The following is a 10,604-nucleotide window of genomic DNA, read 5'->3' as shown; positions in this document are numbered from 1 at the left end:
GTACAACTTTTCGAACCGTATCTTCGTGTTATTTCCGAGTTTCCGCCGAGGTTCTGGTAAGAACGCTAATATCCGGGCAATAGGAAGCGCAGTGGAATCAGATTTATGCTGAATCAGAAGTCGAGGTAACTAATGTCCAAGTGTTAGTAGCGCGGACAACATCATACAAATCTAATTATATGGGCTTCAGAACTAGTGTGTTGAAATCCACATCACGCGTGGGCTTTGGGATGTTGGAAGAAGACTGTGCTGTGTAGTTATAATCGAGCCTGTAGGTTAAAGCACGAGAAACAGGAGATAAATGTCGAGTAGTAGCCGTATACCTGTCCAGTGGCCCGTCACAAAGTTCTATGGGTTCAAGCACGAGAAACAGGAGATAAATGTCGAGTAGTGGCCGTATACCTGCCCAGTGGCCCGTCACAAAGTTCTATGGGTTCAAGCACGAGAAACAGGAGATAAATGTCGAGTAGTGGCCGTATACCTGCCCAGTGGCCCGTCACAAAGTTATATGGGTTCAAGCACGAGAAACAGGAGATAAATGTCGAGTAGTGGCCGTATACCTGCCCAGTGGCCCGTCACAAAGTTATATGGGTTCAAGCACGAGAAACAGGAGATAAATGTCGAGTAGTGGCCGTATACCTGCCCAGTGGCCCGTCACAAAGTTCTATGGGTTAGAGCCGGTACTGGAATGCGATTACCAACTGTGTACTTAAACACGTCACCAAATTAAACCAGTTTAGTGTGTGTGTGTGTGGGGGGGGGGGGGGGGGGGGGGGGGGGTGGTGGTAACGACACCACTAGAGCACATAACATTTTCCTAATGTAGCAAGGGATATTTTATATGCACTTTCCCACAGAGAGGAAAGCACATACCATGGCCTTTGACCATTTGTGCTGTACTGGTTGGAACGAGAAAAAATCTAATGAGATTCAAGCGAGCACTCAACTGACTGAACCAAATCCCGCCCCCAAATAAACAAATACTAACTCTTATCATATATCTGAACTTTATCATACAGCGTGCCTACCAGATCACGAATGTGAGACGACATCTTTTCAATACATCATCAAGGGTCTCACCTTAGCAGCTGTGGTGTCTTTCCCCAAATTTAGAGAGCTTGTACGTTGATGCACACGAACCTTGTTTGGGTGCTAGACGTGCCAAGCTTTCTCTGCAGTATGCTGCCAAGATTAAATCGTTACCAACACATCCAGCTCATGATGCGGTGTTTGACAACAAATATATGAAGTTGTATGATGCAAGTCTAAATGCTATTCGTACATTTGGTCTTCGCATTAAGCGTTTTTTTTATCGCTTTCCAACATTGATTTATCAGACACTTTGGAAACATCTTCATTTTTTGTTTTACCACCATGGTGTATTACACCACCTAAAATTGTATTTGATCTTTCGCACCTAAAGAAAGATCGTACAGATGCTGTTGTGTTTAAACAGTTGTTCATGGAAATTTAAGACAAGTACCGTGATTACATTCCTGTGTATACAGATGGATCACGGGATGGAAATTGTGTGGCTTGTGCTACAGTCTTTCCATCAGACACAATACTTTCCATGAGACTGCCCGACTCAGCATCGATCTTTAGTGCTGAAGTTTGGGCAGTCATTAAAGCCTTAGCTGAAATCAAGGATTCTAGTGCATCCAAATTTATTATTTTTACTGATTCACTTTCGTGTCTCCAAGCTTTAAGTAATATGAAGCTGGACCATCCCTTAATTGGGATGGTGATACGAAAGTGTGTCTTTTTATCTATTGTGAATAAAGACATTGTATTTTGTTGGGTGCCCAGCCATGTTGGCATCAGGGGTAATGAAAAGGCAGATTCAGCTGCCAAGTCTGCTTTGGATTTGCCTCATGCCAGGGTTGGTGTACCTTATACTGATTTTAAAAATAATATCAACCAATTTATCTTTTCGACTTGGCAACGTGATTGGGACGGTGTGGTTGCGAGCAAGCTTCATGCTATCAAGCCAGTCTTGGGAGAGTGGCAGTCCTTCTATAGACAGTGCAGGAAGGATGAAGTAGTCTTGTGTCGTGCCCGCATCGGTCATACTCACTTGACCCATTCATTTATCTTAAAGAAAGATCCTCCACCTCAGTGTGAGTACTGTCAGTGTACTCTGACGGTACACCACATTTTGGTGGAGTGTAAGCATCTTCATGAAATTCGAAAAGATATTTTTGGTCAAAGTAATGTGATGGAATCATTTCGATTCCATCCTGAACGCATTTTACAATTTTTACGTGACACCGAGTTTTATTCTAAATTTTAATTATATCTATCTGTGATATTTGTATTTTTACACAGTCCTTTACACTGTGTTTTTATTTAACAGTTAAATTTTTATATTCATGTTGATCATAAAACAATTGTTTTTGCATTTACCATTGTTTGACACCCAATAGCCGATGTATTTTTCGTGCTGGGGTGTCGTTAAACATTCATTCATTCATTCATTCATTCATTCCCCAAATTTTGAATATACAAATGTTTGTAAAGACTGAGCCGTCACAAACCGCGCACAAAATGCGTTTTCTATCTAGAGTTGTTTCTACTTTGTGGAATACTATTCCACAATAGGCTAGCTAAGACACTGCTACGATTCCACTCCGGCTCAGATTGTTTGGTCACATTTTTGCTATAGATAGAATGGACGTCACCTTCAGACCAGTGATCAATGACTTTCACAATGATACAAATCGGCTATGGTACGAAATGACGAGGCAGCATGGGCCCATTCCTCTGATGATGTTACTGGTATTTCATGTGCCAATACCCGGATGGTGTAACGGGGATCCAGTGGGCCTATCCCTCTGATGGTGTAATTTCGATACCACGATGGTGTTACTGGGATCCCATGATTGTCTACGTTGGATCCAATTGACGAATTCCCCTGATGATGTTACAAGAATCCCATAGCCTACTCCCCCAGTAGTGTTACTGGGATTCCATGGGCCCCATCCCCTGATGCTGTTACTGTGACCATTGGCCCCATTCCCCTGATGACGTTACTGGCAGTCCATGGATCCATTCCCCTTGTGTTACTGGGAACCCATGCAGTGGGCCCCATTTCTTCTCCGTTTGTGTGATTTTGGTCGCAAGATACCGCGCCCCTGAGAATATTACTAGGATCCCATAGCCATATTAACCAAAGGGGTTACTGGGATTCATGGACCCATTTCCCTGATGGTGTTACTTGGGATCCATGGACCCATTTCCCTGATGCTGTTATTGGGATCCCATGGTCCCATCCCCAAAAAGGTTACTGGAATTCAAAAGAAGCATCCCCATCAGTGTGCCGATGGCCCAATTCCCCTAATGACGTTACTGGAATCACATGGTCATATTTCCCTGGTGTTGTTTCTATGATCCCATAACCATGATTGTGTTACTGGGATCCAATGGACCCATTCCTCTGTTGGTGTAATTTCAATACCACCCAGCTGCTGATGTTACTAAGATTCCATGGCTCCATTCTCCAAAGGGAATATTGCAATCCCAAGAAACCTTCCCAATGATTGTGTTCGTGGGATCTAATAGCCACATTCCCCCCAGTGGTGTAACTAGGATCACATGCCCACATCCCACAATGGTGTAACTAGGATCACATGGCCCCATCCCCCAATGGTGTAACTAGGATCACATGGCCACACCCTCCAATGGTGTAACTAGGATCACATGCCCACATCCCCCAATGGTGTAACTAGGATCACATGCCACCATCCCCAAATGGTGTAACTAGGATCACATGACCCATCTCCCAATGGTGTAACTAGGATCACATGCCCACATCCCCCAATGGTGTAACTAGGATCACATGGCCCCATCCCCCAATGGTGTAACTAGGATCACATGGCCACACCCTCCAATGGTGTAACTAGGATCACATGCCCACATCCCCCAATGGTATAACTAGGATCACATGCCCACATCCCCCAATGGTGTAACTAGGATCACATGCCACCATCCCCAAATGGTGTAACTAGGATCACATGCCCACATCCTCCAATGGTGTAACTAGGATCACAAGGCCCCATACCCCAATCGTGTAACTAGGATCACATGGCCCCATCCCCCAGTGGTATAACTAGGATCACATGGCCCCATACCCCAATGGTGTAACTAGGATCACATGGCCCCATCTCCCAATGTTGTAACTAGGATCACATGGCCCCATCCCTCAATGGTGTAACTAGGATCACATGGCCCCATCCCCAATGGTGTAACTAGGATGACATGGCCCCATCCCCCAATGGTGTAACTAGGATCACCTGGCCCCGTCCCCCAATGGTGTAACTAGGATCACATGGCCCCGTCCTCCAATGGTGTAACTAGGATCACATGGCCCCATCCCCCAATGTTGTAACTAGGATCACATGGGCCCATCCCCCAATGTTGTAACTAGGATCACATGGCCCCATCCCCCAATGGTGTAACTAGGATCACATGGCCCCATCCTCCAATGGTGTAACTAGGAACACATGGCCCCATCCCCCAATGGTGTAACTAGGATCACATGGCCAAATCCCCCAATGGTGTAACTAGGATAACATGCCCACATCCTCCAATGGTGTAACTAGGATCACATGGCCCTGTCCCCCAATGGTGTAACTAGGATCACATGGCCCCATTCCTAATGGTGTAACTAGGATCACATGGCCCCATCCCCCAATGGTGTAACTAGGATCACATGCCCACATCCTCCAATGGTGTAACTAGGATCACATGGCCACATCCTCCAATGGTGTAACTAGGATCACATGGCCACATCCTCCAATTGTGTAACTAGGATCTCATGCCCACATCCTCCAATGGTGTAACTAGGATCACATGCCCACATCCTCCAATGGTGTAACTAGGATCACATGGCCCCATCCCCCAATGGTGTAACTAGGATCACATGGCCCCATCTCCCAATGGTGTAACTAGGATCACATGGCCCCATCTCCCAATGGTGTAACTAGGATCACATGGCCCCATCCCCCAATGGTGTAACTAGGATCACATGGCCCCATTCCTAATGGTGTAACTAGGATCACATGGCCCCATCTCCCAATGGTGTAACTAGGATCACATGGCCCCATCCCCCAACGGTGTAACTAGGATCACATGGCCCCATCCCCCAATGCTGTAACTAGGATCACATGGCCCGATTTCCCAATAGTGTAACTAGGATCACATGGCCCCGTCTCCCAATGGTGTAACTAGGATCACATGGCCCCGTCCCCCAATGGTGTAACTAGGATCACATAGCCCCATCTCCCAGTGGTGGAACTAGGATCACATGGCCCCATCTCCCAATGGTGTAACTAGGATCACATGGCCCCATACCCCAATGGTGTAACTAGGATCACATGGCCCCATCCCCCAATGATGGATCACATGACCCCATTCCTAATGGTGTAACTAGGATCACATGGCCCCATCCCCCAATGGTGTAACTAGGATCACATGGCCCCATCTCCCAATGGTGTAACTAGGATCACATGGCCCCATACCCCAATGGTGTAACTAGAATCACATGGCCCCATACCCCAATGGTGTAACTAGGATCACATGGCCCCATCCCCCAATGGTGGATCACATGACCCCATTCCTAATGGTGTAACTAGGATCACATGGCCCCATACCCCAATGGTGTAACTAGGATCACATGGCCCCATACCCCAATGGTGTAACTAGGATCACATGGCCACATCCCCCAATGGTGTAACTATGATCACATGGCCCCATCCCCCAATGGTGGATCACATGGTCACATCTCCCAATGGTGTAACTAGGATCACATGGACCCATCCCTCAGTGGTGTAACTAGGATCACATGGCCCCATCCCCCAATGGTGTAACTAGGATCACATGCCCACATCCCCCAACGGTGTAACTAGGATCACATGCCCACATCCTCCAATGATGTAACTAGGATCACATGCCCACATCCTCCAATGGTGTAACTAGGATCGCATGACCCCATCCTCCAATGGTGTAACTAGGATCACATGGCCCCATCTCCCAATGATGTAACTAGGATCACATGCCCACATCCTCCAATGGTGTAACTAGGATCACATGCCCACATCCTCCAATGGTGTAACTAGGATCACATGCCCACATCCTCCAATGGTGTAACTAGGATCACATGGTCCCATCTCCCAATGTTGTAACTAGGATCACATGTCCACATCCTCCAATTGTGTAACTAGGATCACATGACCCCATCCTCCAATGGTGTAACTAGGATCACATGGCCACATCCTCCAATGGTGTAACTAGGATCACATGGCCACATCCTCCAATGGTGTAACTAGGATCACATGGCCACGTCCTCCAATGGTGTAACTAGGATCACATGGCCCCGTCCCCCAATGGTGTAACTAGGATCACATGGCCCCATCTCCCAATGGTGTAACTAGGATCACATGGCCCCATCTCCCAATGGTGTAACTAGGATCACATGGCCCCATCCCCCAATGCTGTAACTAGGATCACATGGCCCCATACCCCAATAGTGTAACTAGGATCACATGGCCCCATTCCTAATGGTGTAACTAGGATCACATGGCCCCATCCCCCAATGGTGTAACTAGGATCACATGGCCCCATTCCCCAATGGTGTAACTAGGATCACATTGCCCCATCTCCCAATGGTGTAACTAGGATCACATGGCCCCGTCCCCCAATGGTGTAACTAGGATCACATGGCCCCGTCCCCCAATGGTGTAACTAGGATCACATAACCCCATCCCCCAATGGTGTAACTAGGATCACATGACCCCGTCCCCCAATGGTGTAACTAGGATCACATGGCCACATCCTCCAATGGTGTAACTAGGATCACATGGCCCCGTCCCCCAATGGTGTAACTAGGATCACATGACCCCATTCCTAATGGTATAACTAGGATCACATGGCCCCATCCCCCAATGGTGTAACTAGGATCACATGGCCACATCCCCCAATGGTGTAACTAGGATCACATGGCCCCATCCTCCAATGGTGTAACTAGGATCACATGGCCACATCCCCCAATAGTGTAACTAGGATCACATGGCCCCATCCCCCAATAGTGTAACTAGGATCACATGACCCCATCCTCCAATGGTGTAACTAGGATCACATGGCCCCATCTCCCAATGGTGTAACTAGGATCACATGGCCCAATCCTCCAATGGTGTAACTAGGATCACATGGCCACATCTCCCAATGGTGTAACTAGGATCACATGGCCACATCCTCCAATGGTGTAACTAGGATCACATGACCCCATTCCTCCAATGGTGTAACTAGGATCACATGGCCACATCCTCCAATGGTGTAACTAGGATCACATGACCCCATTCCTCCAATGGTGTAACTAGGATCACATGGCCCCGTCCCCCAATGGTGTAACTAGGATCACATGCCCACATCCTCCAATGGTGTAACTAGTATCACATGCCCACATCCTCCAATGGTGTAACTAGGATCACATGCCCACATCCTCCAATGGTGTAACTAGGATCGCATGACCCCATCCTCCAATGGTGTATCTAGGATCACATGGCCCCATCTCCCAATGATGTAACTAGGATCACATGCCCACATCCCCCAATGGTGTAACTAGGATCACATGCCCCATCTCCCAATGGTGTAACTATGATCACATGGCCCCATATCCCAGTGGTGTAACTAGGATCACATGGACCCATCCCCCAATGGTGTAACTAGGATCACATGCCCCATCTCCCAATGGTGTAACTAGGATCACATGGCCCCATCCCCCAATGGTGGATCACATGACCCCATTCCTAATGGTGTAACTAGGATCACATGGGCCCATACCCCAATGGTGTAACTAGGATCACATGGCCCCATACCCCAATGGTGTAACTAGGATCACATGGCCACATCCCCCAATGGTGTAACTATGATCACATGGCCCCATCCCCCAATGGTGGATCACATGACCCCATTCCTAATGGTGTAACTAGGATCACATGGCCCCATACCCCAATGGTGTAACTAGGATCACATGGCCCCATACCCCAATGGTGTAACTAGGATCACATGGCCCCATCCCCAATGGTGTAACTAGGATCACATGGCCACATCCTCCAATGGTGTAACTAGGATCACATGGCCCCATCCCCCAATGGTGTAACTAGGATCACATGGCCACATCCCCCAATGGTGTAACTAGGATAACATGCCCACATCCTCCAATGGTGTAACTAGGATCACATGGCCCTGTCCCCCAATGGTGTAACTAGGATCACATGGCCCCATTCCTAATGGTGTAACTAGGATCACATGGCCCCATCCCCCAATGGTGTAACTAGGATCACATGGCCACATCCCCCAATGGTGTAACTAGGATCACATAGCCCCATCTCCCAATGGTGTAACTAGGATCACATGGCCACATCTCCCAATGGTGTAACTAGGATCACATGGCCACATCCTCCAATGGTGTAACTAGGATCACATGACCCCATTCCTCCAATGGTGTAACTAGGATCACATGGCCACATCCTCCAATGGTGTAACTAGGATCACATGACCCCATTCCTCCAATGGTGTAACTAGGATCACATGGCCCCGTCCCCCAATGGTGTAACTAGGATCACATGCCCACATCCTCCAATGGTGTAACTAGGATCACATGCCCACATCCTCCAGTGGTGTAACTAGGATCACATGCCCACATCCTCCAATGGTGTAACTAGGATCGCATGACCCCATCCTCCAATGGTGTATCTAGGATCACTTGGCCCCATCTCCCAATGATGTAACTAGGATCACATGCCCACATCCCCCAATGGTGTAACTAGGATCACATGCCCCATCTCCCAATGGTGTAACTATGATCACATGGCCCCATATCCCAGTGGTGTAACTAGGATCACATGGACCCATCCCCCAATGGTGTAACTAGGATCACATGCCCCATCTCCCAATGGTGTAACTAGGATCACATGGCCCCATCCCCCAATGGTGGATCACATGACCCCATTCCTAATGGTGTAACTAGGATCACATGGCCCCATACCCCAATGGTGTAACTAGGATCACATGGCCCCATACCCCAATGGTGTAACTAGGATAACATGCCCACATCCTCCAATGGTGTAACTAGGATCACATGGCCCTGTCCCCCAATGGTGTAACTAGGATCACATGGCCCCATTCCTAATGGTGTAACTAGGATCACATGGCCCCATCCCCCAATGGTGTAACTAGGATCACATGGCCACATCCTCCAATGGTGTAACTAGGATCACATGGCCACATCCTCCAGTGGTGTAACTAGGATCACATGGCCCCATCCCCCAATGGTGTAACTAGGATCACATGCCCCATCTCCCAGTGGTGTAACTAGGATCACATGGCACCATCTCCCAGCGGTGTAACTAGGATCACATGCCCACATCCTCCAATGGTGTAACTACGATCACATGCCCACATCCTCCAATGGTGTAACTAGGATCACATGCCCACATCCCCCAATGGTGTAACTAGGATCACATGGCCCCATCTCCCAATGGTGTAACTAGGATCACATGGCCACATCCTCCAATGGTGTAACTAGGATCACATGGCCTCATCCCCCAATGGTGTAACTAGGATCACATGCCCACATCCTCCAATGTTGTAACTAGGATCACATGCCCACATCCTCCAATGGTGTAACTAGGATCACATGCCCACATCCTCCAATGATGTAACTAGGATCACATGCCCACATCCTCCAATGGTGTAACTAGGATCGCATGACCCCATCCTCCAATGGTGTAACTAGGATCACATGGCCCCATCTCGCAATGATGTAACTAGGATCACATGCCCACATCCTCCAATGGTGTAACTAGGATCACATGCCCACATCCTCCAATGGTGTAACTAGGATCACATGCCCACATCCTCCAATGGTGTAACTAGGATCACATGGCCCCATCTCCCAATGTAACTAGGATCACATGCCCACATCCTCCAATGGTGTAACTAGGATCACATGACCCCATCCTCCAATGGTGTAACTAGGATCACATGGCCACATCCTCCAATGGTGTAACTAGGATCACATGGCCCCATCCTCCAATGGTGTAACTAGGATCACATGGCCACATCCTCCAATGGTGTAACTAGGATCACATGGCCCCGTCCCCCAATGGTGTAACTAGGATCACATGGCCCCATCTCCCAATGGTGTAACAAGGATCACATGGCCCCATCTCCCAATGGTGTAACTAGGATCACATGGCCACATCCTCCAATGGTGTAACTAGGATCACATGGCCACATCCTCCAGTGGTGTAACTAGGATCACATGGCCCCATCCCCCAATGGTGTAACTAGGATCACATGGCCCCATCCCCCAATGGTGTAACTAGGATCGCATGGCCACATCCTCCAATGGTGTAACTAGGATCACATGGCCTCATCCCCCAATGTTGTAACTAGGATCACATGCCCACATCCTCCAATGGTGTAACTAGGATCACATGCCCACATCCTCCAATGGTGTAACTAGGATCACATGGCCACATCCTCCAATGGTGTAACTAGGATCACATGGCCCCATCTCCCAATGTTGTAACTAGGATCAC

This window comes from Gigantopelta aegis, chromosome 4 (assembly GCF_016097555.1).
Source record: "Gigantopelta aegis isolate Gae_Host chromosome 4, Gae_host_genome, whole genome shotgun sequence".
Classification (NCBI taxonomy): domain Eukaryota; kingdom Metazoa; phylum Mollusca; class Gastropoda; order Neomphalida; family Peltospiridae; genus Gigantopelta; species Gigantopelta aegis.
The sequence above is the reverse complement of the archived record's forward strand: the minus strand, read 5'-3'. Positions refer to the sequence as shown.